Source organism: Barbus barbus, assembly GCF_936440315.1.
Source record: "Barbus barbus genome assembly, chromosome: 4".
Lineage (NCBI taxonomy): Eukaryota > Metazoa > Chordata > Actinopteri > Cypriniformes > Cyprinidae > Barbus > Barbus barbus.
Window position 1 is genome coordinate 31,125,465 of NC_136732.1, and position 22,102 is coordinate 31,147,566.

General features: G+C 36.6%; 1 pseudogene across 1 annotated transcript; it reads left to right on the forward strand.

The window, feature by feature from the left end:
- The first annotated feature begins 2,864 nt into the window (after positions 1-2,864).
- Positions 2,865-19,749, forward strand: LOC306868451 (methyltransferase-like protein 22; annotated as a pseudogene). The gene is made up of 10 exons: positions 2,865-2,982; positions 6,650-6,861; positions 6,942-6,982; positions 7,070-7,214; positions 14,248-14,317; positions 17,763-17,816; positions 18,095-18,174; positions 18,359-18,460; positions 19,378-19,524; positions 19,734-19,749. The product of its transcript is annotated as a methyltransferase-like protein 22 (transcript).
- The last annotated feature ends 2,353 nt before the right edge of the window (positions 19,750-22,102 follow it).

Below are 22,102 nucleotides of genomic sequence, written 5' to 3' on the forward strand. Positions count from 1 at the left end.
CTCTCTTAGCAGGTCTTCCAGCCAATTCTATTAAACCTCTACAATTAATCCAAAATGCTGCTGCAAGATTAATCTTTAATGAGCCGAAAAGAACGCACGTCACGCCTCTGTTCATCAAGTTGCACTGGCTACCAATAGCTGCTCGCATTAAATTCAAGGCATTAATGTTTGCCTACAGAACCACGACTGGCTCTGCACCCCTTTACCTAAATTCATTAATTCAAATGTATATGTCCTCTAGAAGCTTGCGATCTTCAAGTGAACGACACATTATTGCACCATCCCAAAGACACACAAAAACACTTTCAAGGACTTTTTATTAACTGTTCCCATCTGGTGGAATGACCTGCCCAATTCAATTCGAGTAGCCGAATCCTTACCCATCTTCAAGGAACGGCTAAAAACTCATCTGTCCCACCTTTACTTGACCCTCTAACTCTAGCACTCTTTATTCTAATTTTATTTTATTTATCTTTTTATATAAAAAAAAAAAAAAAAAAAAAAACACGTGCTGTCTGCCCCGTGATAACCTCCGTCGAAAGAGATGATCTGTACCGACAATAGCCAGAGATATTGTCAAAAACATCAATTATTAGCGTATTTGGCATTTCCAATTAATGTAGGCCTGTTACATTCTTATTTTTATTAGGTCTATTAGTATTAGGCTATTATGAAGTAACTTTTATTATTAAATTAAAATTACAATTAATTTGCCCTGCAATAATTACCACATAACTGACGCGCTGAGAGCATAAAATTAGGCTATTACTCCTCAATTAAAATGTTTTTTAAAAAGGTATTTTAAAACAGGTCTATTAGGCTATAAAATGAAGTCCTATACATATATAGTCCTATAAAATATTAACACTGCAGTCATCAATAAAAATCAATGATAAAAAAGCACCAACTTTATTTCAAGCACCGACTTTCAAAAACAACCTTTTTAAGACTACGTTTCTTCTCTCTCTTTTTTTCCACTATGTATGGGCCACAAGAGAAATATTAAGGGAATAAATGAAAATGAGCTACAGGCTATCGTTATCAGCATATGCTGAAGTAGATTCTCTTTGTCTCTGAGAGAATAAGCGGCGTCAAATGCCGAAAGCTGCATTATTCTGCATATAGTCTCTAGAGAATTAACTGAGATTAAGATGTTCACCTGCAAACGCGTGCTTGTGTGACAAACATTGGCTCACCTTCATGATTTAATACTTATTATTATTATTATTATTATTATTATTCGTGTGAATAATACACTTGCGAAAACATTTGATAATAATATAAATCGTTTTGTTTATAAATGTGCCAAATAATAAAATTAAAATTTATTTAAAAAAAACAAAGTTGACATATGGAGTCATAATTAAATTAATATTAAGTAGCCTACTGTATATTTAATATAATAATAATTATTATTGTTACAACATATCAATATAATCAATAATAATTAAGTAAATAGCATAAAAATAAATACTGCATTCATAGCATATATACTTATGTGTCATGCGCGTTCTATTTTGGAGCTGTTTTCAGAGCAGTCTTAAACACACACGGTCTGCTTTTAATGTAACATTCATGCAACTAACCTCTCGTAATCCTTTCTTTATCTTAACATCTCGTTACTCTCATATTTTAGTACGATTTAATACTCTTGGCTATACTGCGAAAAATATGTAAACTCCTCCTCGTCAGCTAACGTTACGTTGCCCCGGAGCTGATTAGAAGACTACGAGGTACGAAGATACTGCAGACTGTCAGAGGCTGTGTCCAAATTCAGGGTCTGCATCCTCCTTAGGATCCTTCCTACCCGGTTGAAGGAGGAGGGATCCTCCGACGTCCGCAAAACCCGGAAGTCGGTGTTTGTGAATTTGGACAGCCTACCCTTCTTTCAGTTCCCTCCCTTACCCGTTGCTCATATCCTGTCGCCTAGCAACCGTGACAGCGCCAAGCAAGAAGCGGGAAAATGGACAAACAAAGAGTTATTCTCCTCATTTTAATTCTTTTGGAAGAAATAAAGCTATTAAATAAATTAAATACTTTCTTTGCTCGTTGTCGGAGAGTTTTTTTTATATCAGACTACAAGACAGTCACATCCAGGTAAGCCATTATAGCCTATTTTTATTTGTTTTTAAGTATTCTACTAATTTCTCCTACAAATTCATTGAGCCGAAGCATAAACTTTAGCTTGTTTTGTCAGAGAAACTCCTCTCCCACTCCGCTACCGCTCGCTTCGTCCGCCATTACGCTCTGCCGAAAAGAATTATGGGATAGGTAGGACGGGAAAGGATCCACCACACCCATCCTTCCAATTCGGGGAAAAGGAGGACGTATTTGTGGGCCGCATTTGAAGGATCCTACGAATTTGGACAGCCTTCGTCGCGGCGCTGTGACGTAACATCCTTCAAATGAGTACTCCGAAGGATGCAGACCCTGAATTTGGACACAGCCAGAGTCTAGTGAGCTGCCTACCTAGACAGTACTGAACTTTCTGAGCCAAGGTTGTGACTCCCAGTGAGCTGACTACCAGGTTTAAGGGCTCCCTCTGTTTAGCTGCTAGAACGTTTATAGGGAACGATCAGAAAGAAAGATGCTTTTGATTTACAGACAGAGAAGTGTATGGTCACGCCCACTAAAATATATTTCTACTCAGACAAGATTACAATAGCTTTCAGTCGAGCCCAAACAAAAGCCAAGCGTTCAATTCAAGTTGTCTTAAACTTAACCTATAGAGAAGTTCTGTCTTAGTTTCCCAATCCATGTAAAATGCCAAATTTATCATAAGTGCGTGTGGACGTCGTAATGCATTTAGGAAGGATGATGAGATGAATATGAATATGAATGAAACTGCTCTATTCCCCAGAGCTGCGTCCTTGACAGAGTGCCATGCAGCCTTGGCCATGGACCAGGTCACATTTAGAAGTGACACTGTTCTGTCTGATGTGCATCTGCTGTTACCAAACGCTTGCCATCTAGGACAGCCAGGTAAGGAGAGATAAATACTAACTCCTTACTGCAGGGCTTTCATTCAGCAAGTATGCATTCAGTGCATTCAATATATATATATATATATTACTTGACAGTTATTTTTGGCATGTTTACAAATGACATAATTTCAAGGCAGTTCTCCGTATCACACATTTGAGAGTTTGTCATTAGCAGCTGTAACTTTTTGTGTTAACAGCCTTGGTCCCTGGCTATTTGGTTTCCATGTGTGCCTTAAGTACTTATAAAATTACTGTCAACCATTCCCTGTAAACACCGGTTTGACCTTTAGAAGGTTATTAGCCTGTAAATGACCAGCAGGCAGCCATTTCAGATTTATTTATACTCTGCTATATACAGGTGCTGGTCATAAAATTAGAATATCATGAAAAAGTTTATTTATTTCAGTAATACCATTCAAAAAGTGAAACTTGTATATTAGATTCATTCATTACACACAGACTGATATATTTCAAATGTTTATTTCCTTTAATTTTGATGATTATAACTGACAACTAATGAAAGTACCAAATTCAGTATTCCAGAAAATTAGAATATTGTAAAAATGTTCAATATTGGAGACACCTGGTGCCACACTCTAATCAGCTAATTAACTCAAAACACCTGCAAAAGCCTTTAAATGGTCTCTCAGTCTAGTTATGTAGGCTACACAATCATGGGGAAGACTGCTGACTTGACAGATGTACAAAAGACGACCATTGACACCTTGCACAAGGAGGGCAAGACACAAAAGGTCATTGCTAAAGAGGCTGGCTGTTCACAGAGCTCTGTGTCCAAGCACATTAATAGAGAGGTGAAGGGAAGGACAAGCTGTGGTAGAAAAAAGTGTACAAGCAATAGGGATAACCTAACCCTGGAGAGGATTGTGAAACAAAACCCATTCAAAAATGTGGGGGAGATTCACAAAGAGTGGACTGCAGCTGGAGTCAGTGCTTCAAGAACCACCACGCACAGACGTATGCAAGACATGGGTTTCAGCTGTCGCATTCCTTGTGTCAAGCCACTCTTTAACAAGAGACAGCGTCAGAAGCGTCTTGACTGGTCTGCTGCTGAGTGGTCCAAAGTTATGTTCTATGATGAAAGTAAATTTTGCATTTCCTTTGGAAATCAAGGTCCCAGAGTCTGGAGGAAGAGAGGAGAGGCACATAATCCACGTTGCTTGAGGTCCAGTGTAAAGTTTCCACAGTCATTGATGGTTTGGGGTGCCATGTCATCTGCTGGTTTTGGTCCATTGTGTTTTCTGAGGTCCAAGGTCAACGCAGCTGTCTACCAGGAAGTTTTAGAGCACGTCATGCTTCCTGCTGCTGACCCATTTTACGGAGATGCAGATTTCATTTTCCAACAGGACTTGGCACCTGCACACACTGCCAAAGCTACCAGTACCTGGTTTAAGGACCATGGTCTCCCTGTTCTTGATTGGCCAGCAAACTCGCCTGACCTTATCCCCATAGAAAACCTATGGAGTATTGTGAAGAGGAAGATGCAATATGCCAGACCCAACAATTCAGAAGAGCTGAAGGCCACTATCAGAGCAACATGGGCTCTCATAACACCTGAGCAGTGCCACAGACTGATCGACTCCATGCCACACCGCATTGCTGCAGTAATCCAGGCCAAAGGAGCCCCAACTAAATATTGAATGCTGTACATGCTCATACTTTTCAGTTGGCCAACATTTCTAAAAATCATTTTTTTTGCATTAGTCTTAATTGATATTCTAATTTTCTGAGATACCGAATTTGGGACTTTCATTAGTTGTCAGTTATAATCATCAAAATAATGGAAAGGAAATAAACATTTGAAATATATCAGTTTGTGTGTAATGAATGAATCTAATATACAAGTTTCACTTTTTGAATGGTATTACTGAAATAAATCAACTTTTTCATGATATTCTAATTTTATGACCAGCACCTGTATAAGTATCAGAGTTTTATGTGGGCTAATAGAACAATAAACACCGCAATTTCTGCCAATGTTATGGCCAAGTTTTTTTTTTTGTTTTTTTTTTCTGCTGTGTTCCGGGCCGATAATGCCTAGGCTCACAACATTTATCACCCAAGGTCCTGGTCTAAATGGAAAGCAGTGCTGGGTGGCCTATTCTGGCTCTTAAACCCCTGATGTGACCATGAGTGCAGTTGCATAGCCTGTGATTCATTATCCTCACCGAGCAGCTAGGCTCAAATGAAGCTGAAATTATACCGTACACAACCTATCACTATTTTTAGAAAAACAAAAAGAGCCAGATTTTGAACGCCTTAGATGAGGTGACCTTTACAACGCTAGACTGGAGCTGACACTGTAAAACTGAGCCTTACGGTTCTGCTCTTGAATAATAAGATGCATGCTGTGCGGACTACATCAGCCAGAAATCACAATTTTAAACTTTTGATGGAATGTTCTATGCCCATACTTTCTCCATCAATCAAACTTTTAAACATAGTCTATTAGTAATTAAAATAATCCAGGCTGATTTTTAAACTTGACTCTCTCCATCTTGAACTCATTGATCCAAGCCCTGTAGACCCCATTTCTAGTATTTTTACACTACTTTTATCTGTCCAAGCTTTTGTGGTCACATCCCATTCAAATCTCTGTTGTCTCAAATACCATTACAGTATATTTTAAATGCAGTATTCTTTGATTTAGTGTTGTACAACTGCAAAGTCGCAAGCCCAAAAATGAGTTGCAGGTCAATTCTGGCTGTGAACAGCAGGGAGAAACCAGTGTGATTTTATTTTAAATAAATGAGTATCTTTATATTTTAGGACGTAGTAAATTGATCAAAAGTGTTTGTAAAGTTATTTATGATTTAGTAATTAAAGATTTCTATTTTAAATAAATGCTCTTCTTCTTAACTTTATTGTTTTTCAAAGAATCCTGAGAAAAAGTATCACAGTTTCCACAAAAGTATTAAGCAGCACAACTGTGTTCAGCATGAATAGTAATAAGAAATGTTTCTTGAGCACCAAGAAATATTAGATCAGCATATTAGAAAATTTTCTGAAGGATCATATGACATTGAATCCTGGAGTAATGACTGCTTTGCCATCACATGAATAAATTACTTTTAAATGAATATTAAAATTTTAATTGTTCTTTTAAATTGTACTAATATTTCACAATATTACTGTTTTTACTTTACTTTTGATCAAATAAATATAATAAATAAATGGTACTGTATTGTTTCCAAAATGATGTCAGTTGCAAGAAATCTTGGCTAAAATAATAAATGGACCTCAGGGGAAAAACGTTTAAAAAGTATAATTTACGATAGTCTCTTAGGTAAAGCATACAGGAAAAAAAAAAAAGTTTAATCAATACCCTTTGTCTTTTTTATCACCACTGCAAAGAAATCTATCTAAATGATTTAAAGACTCTTTTCTTAGAAACTTAATCGATGTTCCTGTCAAAGGCAGACTCATGCATGATCATTACTAATAAAGAAAAGACGGAAATCACATATCTGCTCAGTGCTAAAGAGCCACTCTCATTCTGTCTGTCACGGCCATTACTTCATCATAGCTGACTCAACATCTTTGTGTCTGCTACAGCTGAGGCTGCTGTGACCATTCTAAGCCAGTTAGATCAGTCAGTTCACACCTTTGTATATTACCTGAAAATTCATTTGCATCTGTAAGTCCAGTCTTCACTTCAAAGTTCAGGATTCTGCAGGATTGCGATGGAAAAGTATCAAGCGGTGAGTCGCCTGTCCGTGAGAGCACTGATGAATCGAATGTTCCTCGGGATGAAGATGGGGACCTGGATGTGGTCAGGAGGCCCAGATGCACCAGCTGTAACAGGAATGCAGTATGACTGACGAGGAAGAGGATGGTGCCCATGACATCATTAAGATTGGTGAGGGCTGCATTAGAGATGTATGTGAATGAATGGATTTGTTCTGTCACATTGTATGATTTTAATTGTGTTTTAAACAGAGCATACTATGGCGACACCTCTGGAGGATGTAGGGAAACAGGTGAGGACAGTGACGAAGGGTGATTATGCAGTACATCTACTCCTCTACTACATCTACATTGTTCAAAGTTGTTGTTTGTCTTTGCAGATCTGGCTTGGTGCTTTCCTATTGGCCGATTTCATCCTGGCACAAGCAAGCATGTTCAAAGGCGCCACTGTCCATGAGCTTGGAGCTGGAACAGGACTGACCAGTATTGTCATGGCAATGGTGGCCAAAACGGTGTACTGCACAGGTGGTGATGTGATGGAGTTTTTATTATTATTATTAGATTTGAAGTAAAATGTACCTTTGAAACTTTTTAAACCAAGCAAAAACAGAGAATAATACAGTGCTGTGAAAAGGTTTTTGTCCCCTTCCTGTTTTTTTTTCACACTTAAAAGATTCAGATCATCATTTTAATATTACACAAAGATAATGCAAGTAAATACAAAATGCTATTTTTAAATGACGATTTCATTTATTAAGGGAAAAAAGCTGTCAGAACCCTATGTGAAAAATGTATTTTCAGAGCCATTATCCACAAATGGAGAAAACTTGTAACAGCGGTCAATAGGGCTGCACGATATATCAAAGTGAAATCGCAATCGCAATTAGACAGAAGCTGCGATTGTCATGCGTATCTTTCAGTGAAGCACAGTTCTGTGATCAGGCAGTAAATCTCCATCCGAAGACCAGAGGTCGCTCTCGTGCGGAAACTCCAAATACACCCGCAGAAGAAACCCATGAAATGCCTATAGCAGTTGTTGAATAAACAGAAGATTTAAATGCTTTCATTGATTCAACGTGATTAATAAACACACGACTACCACAATATATGGTTTATCTTATTATTATAATTTTCATTATAATAATATTTATAATGCAGTGCCTTTATCACTGCTTAGAATACTATGAAATATGTTGCGTGCCTTATTCTGTGTAAGAAGCCACATCATCTCACAGAAGGATTTATTTCAAACACTCGGCTGACATTATGAAGTGAGTTTGGAGTAAAAACATCTTATTAAATGTTGTATTTTCACGTGCTTTCAGATAGAGAAGCATTTACTACACAGAGCCATATGAGAAGCTACGCAAACAGCTGTCATTATCGCGAACGATTTCTTCGATTTCATAATCGTACGATTATATCGTCTGCTATTTTTTTGCGTAGCTTGTCAGAGAACTACGGCTCTGTGTCATAAATGCTGCTCCATCTGAAATCACATAGTTGAACTCTCATAAGCTGCCACCCCAAAGTGAGCTTTCAGAAGTTTCTTAAACGTTGACAGGGATTTAGCAGACCTGATATGTAGCGGCAACTCATTCCACAATCTCGGCCCCATTACTGAGAAAGCTCTATTGCCTTTTTGATGACGAATTGACCTAGGCACTACCAGAAGTTTATAATTTTCTGAGCGCAAGGCTCTAGGAGGGTTATAAGGTGTCAAAAGGTTTGTGAGTTACACCGGTGCCTGGTTGTTTAATGATTTATATACAAAGATTAAAATCTTGTATTTAAACACACAGGAAGCCAGTGCAGGTTTGCAAGTACCGGGGAAATAGAGTCAAATTTCTTTACCCTTTTTAGAAGCCTCGTCGCCGCATTCTGGACTGATTGTAATCGAGCCAAGGATGCAGCGGAGATGCCCCCATACAGCGAATTGCAAAAATCTAAACGTGACAAAACAAATGTATGAATGACTCTTTAGAAGTCGCCATTTGACAATAAATTTTTGGTTTTAGCTATGAGACGCAAATTATAAAAGCAAGCACGTACCACAGAATTTATTTGTTTTTCCATTTTTAAGTTATCAATTTGAAAACCTAAATCTCTTACCGATGTTTTAAAATATGGTGCCAATGGGCTTACGTCTAAAAATTATATGGTAGAGTCTTTTGGCTGGCCAAAAACAATAACCTCAGTCTTTTCTTCGTTGAAAATTAGGAAATTTTTTGCCATCCAATTTTTTTATATCGTCTAAACACGCTAAGAGGGAAGCCAAAGATTTAGATGGGTGTTTAAGTGGCAGGTAAAATTGGGTGTCATCTGCAAAGCAATGGAATGATACTCCATGCTTTCTAAAAATGATACCTAAGGGGAGCAGATATAAAGAAAACAATGTGGGAGAGAGAACTGATCCCTGTGGGACCCCCCATGATAATAGTATTTTCTTTTAAATTGCATCCCCATAATTAACTGAGAAATATCTATCACTTAAAAAAGATTGAAACCATGTCAAGACCGTGCCTTTCAGGCCTACCAGATTTCCAAGGCACCGGATGAGAATTTCATGATCTATCATGTCGAAAGCCGCACTAAGATCCAATAATACTAGAATAACACAGTCTCCCTTATCTAACGCTAAGAAAATATCGTTGAAAACTTTCAGTAGTGCCGACTCTGTACTGTGAGCCACTTTAAACCCAGATTGAAACATTTCTAAAATAGAATTTTCATTTACAAATGCAAGTAATTGCTGTAAAACCACTTTTTCTAAAATCTTCGATACAAAAGGCAACTGTGAGATAGGTCTGTAATTCTTCATCTCATCTGGGGCCAAATTAGGGTGTTTAAGCCGAGGTGACACAACAGCATGCTTAAAGTCTAATGGGATACATAAACTTGTGTTAATCAAGTGTAATATACTCAGCGATACACAATCGAAAGCCTGTTTAAGCAATCGACTAGGCATCATATCGTTAACACAAAAAGTAGTTTTCAGGTTTTGAACAATCGTTTGTAATATGGATATATTAATAGGCTGGAACTCGCTCCACTCTGCACAGCAGGCAGGGGAATCTGGTGGATCTATATCCACTGTCGGAATCTGGAGACGCTGGTCAGCGAACTTCTGACTAAAAAATTTTAGAAATTTATCACAAGAAATCGATGAGGACTTTTGGTGCATATTATTTGGTGGATTTATAACCGCATTTATAATAGAGAACAGTAATTTCAGATTACTGGCCTCAGCCCTAATAAGATTAGAAAGGTAGGTATTTTTTGCTTCCCTTACAGCTTTCTGAAACTTGAATAAAGAATCTCTAAGTGCTTCATAATGGATTTGAAGTTTATTCTTTTTCCATCTTCTCTCCGCCTGCCTACATAGTCTTCTGAGGGAGCGAGTGGATTCATTTAACCAGGGATTTCCTTTTAATTTTTGCTTTCTTAATCTTAGTGGGGCAATACAGTTCAATGTGTCCACACAAGTTGACCTTAAAAAAGTCCAATGCTCATCCACGCCTAGGTGTGACAGCAGCGATTCAAGCATCACAGGCTTACAATTTGTTTTAAACAACAGAGAAAAAAACTGCACTTGTTTTTGTACTTATTTTCCTTGACCAGCACAACGACTTGTCCAAGAAAACAGGTTGACTGTCAATAAAAGTCTTAAAACTAATAGGCATATGATCTGAAAAATTTGTCTCACGGACCTCAACATCTTCAGTTTGCAAATTATGAGTTAAAACTAAGTCTAACAAATGGCCAAATTTATGAGTAGGGCTCTTAACCCATTGCACCAAATCAAACGATTCAATCAAATTTGCAAGTTCATTTGAAAGATTATCCTTTCCACAACATATATGTACATTAAAATCTCCCAAGAGCATAAAACGATCATACTTTGTGAACAATTCACTCAAAAGGTCAGAAAATTCCTTGACAAACATTATGTTAGGTTTCGGAGGCCGATAAATTACACCAACTGTCACCGGATTTGTAGCCACGATTTGAAAAAGTTGCAATTCAAAAGTTTTAAAGGATCCCATTTGAAGTAACTGACATTGAATGTTTTTGTTGTATATAGTCATTAGTCCTCCCCCACGACCCGAAGGGCGAGGAGAGTTAATAAATAAATATCCCTCTGGCAAGAGTTCAGAAATCGGTGAGGAATCTCCTACCTTAAGCCTGGTTTCCGATATGCAAAAAACGTCCAATTTATTTGTCCCAATAAAATCATTCAAGATGATTTATTTCCCACTGAAAGAGCATTTACCAAAGAAAACTTGATTGGTATTTGTTCCTTGATGGAGGGATCCACGTAGCGCAGACAGCGGAGGTTCCTGGGATCCACACCTCTCCCCTGCAAACGCACTGGAACGAACCTTCGCACTGCTCCGTAGGCGTTCGGTATAATCGGGTGGATCCATCCACACGGCCCCTCCAGGACACGCCGGGCAAACAACCCGGTCACAGGAACAACCCGGCGCAGTGTAGTCACCCGCCGATGTGATTCAAAGAATATCCTTAGTTTAACAGCGACGCCTCCCCGACATCATCTTTTCCGGCGACGCTTTTTCCGCAGAGGATTGTTAGGAAAGCGCCATAGTTCGCTGGGAATGTTTGCTAATATGGGAGGCGGGGAATGATCTGTACTCGAGTAATCAATAATTCATGCTTCATCTGCTGTTGATTTAATGAATAGTAGCTGATCCCAGTCATAGCTCAAGAGTCCGGCAACTTGTTGAGTTAAACAAGCGCGCCAAACCAAGAATATCATGCAAACACAGACAAACAATGCCCCAGCCCGACGGCCAGCCACACACATCGGCGCCATCTTCAAAGTGCTAGACATTTTAAGTTTTTTTAAGAATGTCCGGCCGTCAGTTTTGTGACCTCAAGCTCAAGCGCACTTGGGTTATGCAGCAGGACAATGATCTCAAACACACCAGCAATCCACCTCTGAATGGCTCAAGAAAAACAAAATTAAGGTTTTGGAGTGGCCTAGTCAAAGTCCGGACTTAAATCTGATTGAGATGCTGTGGCATGACCTTAAACACTCAAAAACCCTCCAATGTGGCTGAAATATAATAATTCTGCAAAGAAGAGTGGGCAAAAATTCCTCCACAGCGATGTGGAAGACTCATTGCCAGTTATCGTTAACGCTTGATTGCAGTTGTTGCTGCAAAGGGTGGTACAACCAGTTATTAGATTTAGGGGGCAATTACTTTTTCACGTAGTGCCAGACAGGTTTGGACAGCTTTTTTCCCTTAATAAATGAAATAATTATTTCAAAACTGCATTTTGTATTTACTCAGGTTATCTTTGTGTAATATTAAAATATGTTTGATAATCTGAATCATTCAAGTGTTACAAATATGCAAACAATGAAATGAAAAGAAAAAAACAAAAACAATAAGGGGGCAAACACTTTTTCACACCACTGTACATGAGAGATAGTCCATGGTGATGATCCCCTTGCAGCTAAGTATTTTCATGTATAAAATCTGTGATAAGTAGAGATAGCTAGATAGATAGACAGACATAGATGAATTAATAAATAAACATTCAAAAGTTTGGATTACATTAATCAGTTTTTTAAATTCATTTTATTCAGCAAGGATACATTAAATTGCTCAATTGTGAAAGACTTTTATAATTTAACAAAATATTTCTATTTTAAGTAAATGCTGTTCTAATGTGATGTAATAATAATGATATATTATTAATGTTTCTTGTTACATTAAATCAGCATATTAGAATGATTTCTGAAGGATCATGTGACACTGAAGACTGAAAATCCATCCTTTGCCATCAAATATTTATAATACATTTTGAAATATATTAAAATAGAAAATGGCTATTTTAAATTGTAATAATATTTAGCAATATTACTGTTTTCATTGTATTTTTGATCAAATAATTGTAGCATTGGTGGGCATAAGAGACTTTTGAACGGTACTGTATTTATTGTGATATAAATAACAAACTTAATTGTATATTATTTATTTTTTCCCCAAAATTACATAAATGTAAATGGTTGACACATTAACCTGTAGTGGTATAAACAAATATTTTGTAAAATATTTTTGCTTGCATATCCAAAACATCTGATAAATCCACCTGTGTCAAAAGATGTTTTAGTAGCCTTTTGGAAGTGGTGTGGATGCGGTGATTAATATGGTTTTTTTTTTCTTTGTCTTGATGATTGCTGCCATTTTTAACCATTTTTCTGTTAGTTTCTGTAATAAAGCCAGGTTTCTTTGGACGAAAGGTCTTTTATTAGAGCTATGTCTTTGGGCATGACTGGATTAATGGTCTCAGACCAGTGGAAGCAGATAGTCGTCATTTTAAAGCGAGAGAAAAGAGCTTGGAAACGCAATAAAAGACAGCATTCTCTTCAAAGCGCCTCTTCGTAATGGTCCTTGTATATATTACACCCAGATTTCTTTTGTTGTGTGCTGTAATATTGTCTTAATTCATGAATTGATGTTTCTGTCTGTGTCGGTGTATGTTAGCAGCATATGAACAAAAGCTGTGAGTTTTTGAGAGAGAGAAACATTGATTTATAACTTCAGTGTTGAATAGACTGGAAAGGCTAGTGGTTTGATTGCTTTGTGCAGATGGTGTCACAGCATTCATTAACACACTCCCTCCTGTGAGATTTGTTCTGGACCTTTTCTAAGTCCTCTTATTATTTCACTCTGCCCCTGTACAGAGAATTACAACAGATTATTGTGGGTTCATAAAGAACTACAATTTAAGGGCACCCCTAGATTATGATTAAAAACTAATTTGATAAGTATTTATACAGTACACATCAGAAAGAAATGTTCATGCAAATCAAGCATGAACTGGGTTAAAAGGCTTCATAGTCCACAAACACATTGCACCAATATGAAAACTATATCCAAAGAAGTTAGCTGATAATTGTTTTTATGTCTTGGCCAATAATCAATTAATGACCATTATCAAAATACATTTTGTCTAACTGAAAATACAACACTGAAATCTGAATTATTGTATATGAATCCTTTGAATTTGCATTAGAACATTATAAATGTACAATATGAAAAATAGATATTCGTTTAGAGATTTGCTAAAGATCTACATGTAAAATTATGGAAAATGAGCATGCACAATTCAATATCTAATACTGATGTACATAACGTTTACTCTTACAAGGCATTTTCAGAAAAGACGATAAGTAGAATTCTCTTCCACAAAAAAAATATTTGTAAACTAGGGTCTTATTAAAGTTTGGGACTCTCTCCCTTTTTTTGAAAACGGTGGGTCAGGTTGCCCATGTCTGCACATTATCGAACTTGATCAAACCTCACATAATAAGACAGTAATTTGTTTTCAGTCTCATTCAGTATAATAGTGTCATCTCTTTCTTTTTAGCAGTCTTTTAACCTGGTCTGGTGTGTGAATTAGCCACAGTACAACACAAAACATTTCAGCTTTTGATTGGCTTCAGAAGATAAAGAGCTTGTTTTGGATGGATGAAGGTTTTTTTCATCATTAGCTCACTAAATGAAAACATCTTTGTCTTTTGCAGATGTTGGTGACGACCTTCTGAGCATGTGTCAGAGAAATGTGACTGAACAAGCAGCACTTAGAACCCCAAGGTAAACAGTAACACCATATCAGGATCTTAAGCAGCACTCACTCATTAACGACAGCTTGTAAGCCCCTTTTCATGCTGATAATGTGTCATAAAGAAGTAGCAGAGTGCCTATGTGTGTGCTCCTCCATTTTGTGCTATCGTAATTGTGTATACAAGCCAGTTCTTCAGTGAAATACAGATTGAATTTAACATAGCAGGACTGTGAAAAAAGCTTGTGAAATAATGGTTCCTATGAAAATATTTTTGCTCAGTTCATAACTGATTTATGTACTTGATCTGGGCTACAACCGAAGTGTTTGTCTGTATGGTCTCTAATATCTGGTGATAAGTTGAAACTAGATTTTCACATTTTCTGAAGAAATCGAGGGTGGTGCTTGAGCTTGCAAAAGTCCCCACTGAGGTGTTGCTATGTGGTTACTGAGGCGTTCTAAGTGGTTCTACTGTGGGGGCACCTGTCAAGAGAGCTCAACCTCAAGGCTTGAAGATATTCTGGGTAGATTTGCACTGTCAATTCGTGAGGTCCTACTTCCATTGGGACATAAAGTTCCCGCTAGGGGCTACTAGCTGTAGGTTGTAAGATCTCATGTTTTGTCACATAATGTGACATTGAGTTTTACACAGTTCTATCATCTTGACAACTCTCTGAGAGTTTAGCATAGTATTGTACATTATAATATTTATGTGTTTGGTTTTTGAGTAGAACTGCTACGGCAGAGCAAGTACCGAGACTTGCTACTTCCAATACATCCACAACATACTGCTGAGCATATAAGAAATACTGCTGCTGCACATATAACATACATGAAATAACCCCCCATATAGCATACATGAATCACCCCTTAGCAGATCTATACAGGTGGAGCTGGGGAAGGTGGAGGGTTTCTGAAGTGCGCTGCAACTGCTACAGCAAGCACTAGCCAAGTTGTTTAATGTTGAGCAGCGAGCTCATTTGCTGCTGATTCAAAAAGAACCAATCAGCTGCTATAATTATAATTATGTGATTATATTTCATGACAGAACCTCGCATTTATTGCAATAAACTGAAACCACACTGTACTGACTTGAACTAAATGAGTCTTGTAAAGACGTCTTGTTAGAGCTGCTTCACAGCAGAATTTGGATTTGATGAAATTTGCATCATAAATTATTATTTTCCTGTTTATTACTGTGAAGCTGTTTTGAGACCATCTGGATTGTACAAAGTGCTATAAAAACCAAGGTGACTAGATTAGATTGAACTTTTATAAGTCTAATAACCAGCCCTCAAATTTGTAATCATAAGCTGTGTTGAAAAGCCATGAACTTCAGTTACTAATGATGCTTTAACCTTTTTCTTAATTATTTAAATAAATAAAATTTCCATTGAAATACAATATTAATAACAATGAAATAAAATTAGTGTATTCAAATATGTATTCAGGAACAGTGTCAAAAGAGGCTAAAAATAAAGAAGAATCTTGAAAATCTTGAAATACTAACCCAGCTTTACAGCAACTGAAAATGTTATTTATTTTATTTTATTTTTATTTTTATTTTGTGTGTGTGTGTGTGTATAAAGTGACACTGAGAAACATACACTTGTACTCTGCATTTAAATAGATTTCATGCTGAACAGTCTCTATAAGCTTATTTATTCACATAATGTTCTCAGTCTTAAAAATATAAACAAGCCTAAAAGTCAACATTATCATGTATCGAAAGAATAAAGTCTGTCAGGTACAACCCGAATAAAAATAAAACTAAAAGAAATTAAAATCACATGGGCCAGTATTTTATTAACAATAGAACATAGATTACATTACAAATGTTTAAACTGAGAAATTTTACAATTTCATGCACAAAATGATCTAATTTCAAATTTGATGCCTGCTACAGGTATCAAAATAGTTGGGACGAGGGCATTTTTACCATGGTGTAGCATCTCCTCTTCTTTTGAAAACAGTTTGAAGTCTGGGCATCGAGATTATGAGTTTCTAAAGTTTTGGTGTTGGAATTTGTCCCATTCTTGCCTGATATAGGTTTCCAGCTGCTGAAAAGTTTGTGGTCATCTTTGACGTATTGTTCGTTTAATGATGCGCCAAATGTTCTCTATAGGTGAAAGATCTGGACTGCAGGCAGGCCAATTCAGCACACGGACTCTTCTACTACAAAACCATGCTGCTGTAATAGCTGCAGTATGTGGTTTTGCATTGTCCTGCTGAAATACACAAGGCCTTCCCTGCAATAGACATCATCTGGAGGGGAGCATATGTTGCTCTAAAACCTTTATATACCTTTCAGCATTCACTGTGCCTTCCAAAACATGCAAGCTGCCCATACCGTATGCATTTATGCACCCCCATACCATCAGAGATGCTGGCTGAATGCTGATAACACGCTGGAAGGTCTCCCTCCTCTTTAGCTTGGAGGACACAACGTCAGTGATGTCCAACAAGAATGTCAAATTTGGACTCATCTGACCATAGAACACTTTTCCACTTTGAAACAGTCCATTTTAAATCAGCCTTGGCCCACAGGACACGACGGCGCTTCTGGACCATGTTCACATATGGCTTCCTTTTTGCATGATAAAGCTTTAGTTGGCATTGGCAATCAGATGGCACGGCAGATTGTATTCACCGACAGTGGTTTCTGGAAGTATTCCTGGGCCCATTTAGTAATGTCAATAACAGAATTAGTGCCGATGAGTGATGCATTGTCTTCTGAGGGCCCGAAGACCACGGGCATCCAACAAAGGTCTTCGGCCTTACGCGCAGAGATTTCTCCAGTTTCTCTGAATCTTTTGATGATGTTATGCCCTGTAGATGATGAGATTTGCAAAGCCTTTGCAATTTGATGTTGAGGAATGTTGTTTTTAAAGTATTCCACAATCTTTTTTACGCACTCTTTCACAGATTGGAGAGCCTCTGCCCATTTTTACTTCTAAGAGATTCTGCCTCTCTAAGACATCCCTTTTATAGCTAATCATGTTACAGACCTGATGTCAATTAACTTAATTAGTTGCTAGATGTTCTCCCAGGTGAATCTTTTCCAAATTTCTTGCTTTTTCAGCCCTTTGTTGCACCCATGGCAACTTTTTTGAGACCTGTAGCAGGCATCATATTTGAAATGAGCTCATTTAGTGGATAAAAGTGTAAAATTTCTCCGTTTAAACAATTATGTTCTCTATGTTCTATTGTGAATAAAATATTGGCTCATGTGAGTTGAAAGCCTTTTAGTTTTCATTTTATTCAAAAAAAAAAAAAAAAAACGTCCCAACATTTCTGGAATTCGGGTTGTAAAACATGAGCTCACTGATCTAATCCAATCAATCTACCATTTTATTCAACACATTGCTCATGGTAGCAGGCTTCCGTAATGCTTTTTGTAATGGATTTCACACAAATAGGAAATTTAATATTATTTTTCTTACCTTCATCTTGATTTCTCTTCTATACATCCAAAAGAGAGCGAAATAAGAGTGCGGCAGCTGGACTGGAAGGCAGATGATTTCTGCACAGGTAAGAATTCAAGGAGAATCAGGTGTGAAATGCTAATCAGTGTGTTTTAGAGCCAGACCTGAGATCGTAACATGGCCAGTTATACCTATTAGATCTGCGCAGTCTGCTCACCTCCTGTTGAATCCATTTGTAAGTTGGAAGTAGAGTCTATCAGAGGGCAGTTAACACATTATAATGCACAGGGCTTCCTCACACTCATAATACCATGTGAAATAGGTCTTATGAAAGTCAACGTGTGGTTGTCATCTCATTTCCCCTCATATTTCAACTCTCCCCAGATGCTGATTTGGAGTTCTGCTGGACTGACGCAGAAATAGTAACTTGCATGATAATACCACTTTTGTGATTGCGGCAGATGGTAAATTTGCAGAGAGCGCTTTCCATAATTATACAATGAATTCATTGCCTTAAAAACTGCTACAGACTGGAGAGACTATTAACATAATGAATGAATAGATGAAGGCGCTCTCAGTGAGCATGATGAAAGCCTGAATTATATTAATTTGTTATTTGTTAAGGATGTTTTTGCACTTCCCCTTCAGTGTGTTATGATGAATATCTTACGGATGCTCTGTTCAGAACATTGTATAGACTTGCGAACAACATGCGGCACCCCAGCATACCCTCATTTCCATAGAAAAGAGGTCATGCATTACATTAAATAAGTAAAATAATTAGTACATATATAAAAAAACGCTATAATGAAATATTAGCTACTGTATATATATATATATTATATTATTTTTTTTATATATATATTTTAGTACATCATAAAATAAATAATTTTATATATATTAGGAAAAAATGTCTAAGAAAATACCAGCTAATATATATTTTGCCTGAAAAAAAATATTTGGGTCTCTTAACTAGTTGCTAATTAGCATGCATATTACTAGAATATTAGCCATTTATTAGTAGTAATTAAGCACATATTAATGCCTTATTCTATATGACCTTATTCTACGTCCCTAATCCTACCCAATACCTTAATTTAACAACTACCTTATTAACTATTAATAAGCAACAAATTAGGAATTTATTGAGGGAAAAGTCTTAGTTAATAATGAATAAGTGTTCCCTATTTTAAGTGTTACCAAATATTTAATTCAATTTAAATTAAATAATTAGTACATAATTAGTACAAAATAAATTATTAATATACATTAGGAAAAACGACCCCTGTAATGAAAAATTAGCTGTTTTTTTTTTCAAAAAACATTTAAAATGAAATAAGAATAAAATTAGTACATAAATAAAATTATTAGTGGGAAAACAGTGATGTAATATAATTAAATATTAATTAAACATTCGTTTTCTTGGATTTAAAATATTTTTAAATCAATTACATTCAAATAAAATAATTAGCAAATACATACTAAAATAAATCAAACAATTAATATACATCCGTTTTAATATAATGACATATTTGCTATTATGTGTGGTTATTTTCAATTTGTCCATAGTCAAGTTAAGAAGGATGCTTTTGGGGCTAGCAGACCCATGCTAACCAAGAAAAACCTTGACCTTTTGTTCCAGCATGATGGTTTCTGTATTTCTGCAGATTAAACTTCACATTGAGACACATGGACACCTGTGAAGCTTATGATCACTTCCGCCACTGCCTAGACCAGTTACAGCAGATGACAGACGGAAAGATGAATTTCACGGTAGAGCCTGTGAAGAGCTCCTTTCCTCAGTGGAACAGCAGGTGAGGAGCACTTGTCTGTGTTTATTTACTCAGTAAATCATTCAATTGTTTATTTGAATATGCATCATATACAATGGTAGTCAATTATTTTGTTAGCTTGTTCTGATCCCCTTGAGCATGCTCTTGTTACTGCCTTTAGGGGGAGCTGTTGATTCTTGAAGTAGATATTGTGTTCTTTAAACAAATGTTATGTATTTTCTGCTCTGCAGGAACTTTGGAAGGTGACGGCAGAAAGACTTTAATATATAGCACCAAAGGTTTTTATGTTTCCTTATAACACCAGGATTTATAATGTTTGCAGAATTAATCTTTGTAATTTCTATTTTACTTAAACGTGAAATTCAAAGTCCTTAGTTTGTTAATTTGCTTAAAAGTTATTTATTAAAAACTTTAATACATTTTCAGCGAAGGCTTTTCACTTTTTCATGTGAAAATTTGTGCTAATGTATATTTTACTGTGACCTGCTTGAATTTTTAGGGTTAGAGTTTGTGATAAGTTTTTCAAAGGATCATTGAGAGAGACTTTGGGTAAATACTGTTGACATGTTATGAAATTTTGAAAACAAATACAGAATGTATTGTTATTGGGGTAGTATATTATTACCTATGCCAAAACTGTGTTTCAGCAAATATGCATTTTAAGACACCGAAGAGTAGGGATGCATGATATTTATCGGACCGATAAATTGTTGACCGATATGAGAGAAAACGACGTAATTTTTATTGCTCCGATAAATAAATTAAATCCGATAACTAGATCCGATAAAGTATGCTTGCTAGTAAATCAATCAATCAGTCTGATTTATCTGAGATTCATCTTCTTTCCGAGTGCAAGTAATTGCAGCTTTAAACTGCAGTGACTCTCAGCATGTGTTGTGCTCGTTACGTCATCATTTGCAAACATGTCTTTGCTGGTCTGGAAGTTTTTCTAGGTGGCAGCAAGGATTCGGAAAGGAGGACAAAAGGCATCAATTAGGGTTGTGACAGTGAGGAAATTTTCCCACTGGTTAATCGACGTGTGTCAACACCTTACCGGTATCACCTCGGTGGATGGGGGTGAACGTCGTTTGAGTCTTCTCTCTTTTCCTCGCTTTCCTTCGGTTTTAAATAGCTTGTAAGCTCTGTGCGCATTTTATTTTCACTTTCAAATTAGTGGCAGTTCGGTGTCAAGCAGTTGTTTGTTTTTAGTTCGCTTGAGTTTTCTCACTTTCCTTTGCTTAAATAGCTTGTAAAAGCACCGTGCGTATTTTATTTTCACTTTTAAATTAACGGCAATTCGGCATCAATTACAACATAGAACATATAGCTAACTTTTATTAACAAAACAAATACACATGCACCATGCTATGCCTAATATAAAATAACAGATAACTTTTAAATATGCATGGTAGGCCTATATAAAACTGAAAATCAGTAAAGACTGAGGAACAAATAATTATAAAACGTAGAACGTTTATTAGTGAGATGGAAAGTTTTGAGGCACGGACTGCATACACCTTGATGTAAAATAATGGGAAAAATATCACAGTTTAAATAAAATAAAAATCAGCAAATACTGTGGAACCAAATAGGCTAAATGAGAAACGAATGTTTAAAAAATAAATAAATAAATAGACCTTCCAATATCACCTTAAATAAATGGCAGGTCAACAGGATTTTCAAAATCCACAAATATTTTTAAAACAGGCGCTTTTACATTTCGTTTTGAAACTCTTCTGCCATGGTCTTGTCTTTTTCACCTCACTCTTGTCAGTCAGCTCGACTCTCTCCTCAGGTGATAAATGAAATCTGATCTGAGATGCGCGACTGTCGTTCGTTCACAAAAATGAACCGAAATACATGCCTTACAGACATGATAAATATATCTAAAAAAGCTTTAAATTGCTACTTAACAAAATAAATAAAAACGAAAAGAAAAAATATTTAATACAATCGTTATCCGTGAAGATTCACTTCTCTCTAAAGGCGCGTCTAACCAGGAGATGGTGAATCCTTACTATTTCCCCCGGACACATTCATGGTAATTACTTTTGCTGGGGCTTTTTCTTTATTGCGTGTATTTGAAGGCAGAACTCTTCATCTGTGCTGACGGCTCGCTGCTGCTGCGGGACACTAAACACCGTTGAGTCGCTCTTGACAGTCGCGGCACGGACTCATGTTGTTTCCACCAGCAAGGCAATTTTTTTCATCAATAATTGATGGATGTCTAAAATATAAAGATATGGAGAAGCCTAAAACAGGCCCGAGGCTCAGCCCGCATCTGAACTATGACATTAAAATTGGCCCGAAGCCCGGCCCTAGGGACATAAAAAAGTAGGAGCCTGACTTTAAATTAAATTTTAAAATAATAATAATAATAATTGGGGGCTAAAAGTGTGTTGTAATGCAAGCGTTACTGAACATGTACGAGTAAAATATTACTGAAAATTGATTAGTAATGCCTTACACTACTGCATTACAGCAAAAAGTAATACGTTACTGTAATGCATTACTTTTGTAACGCCTTACTCCCAACACTGCTTAAAGACTATATAACTTTCTCATCCTCGTGCACTAAAAATGTTATAAATGCAATAGA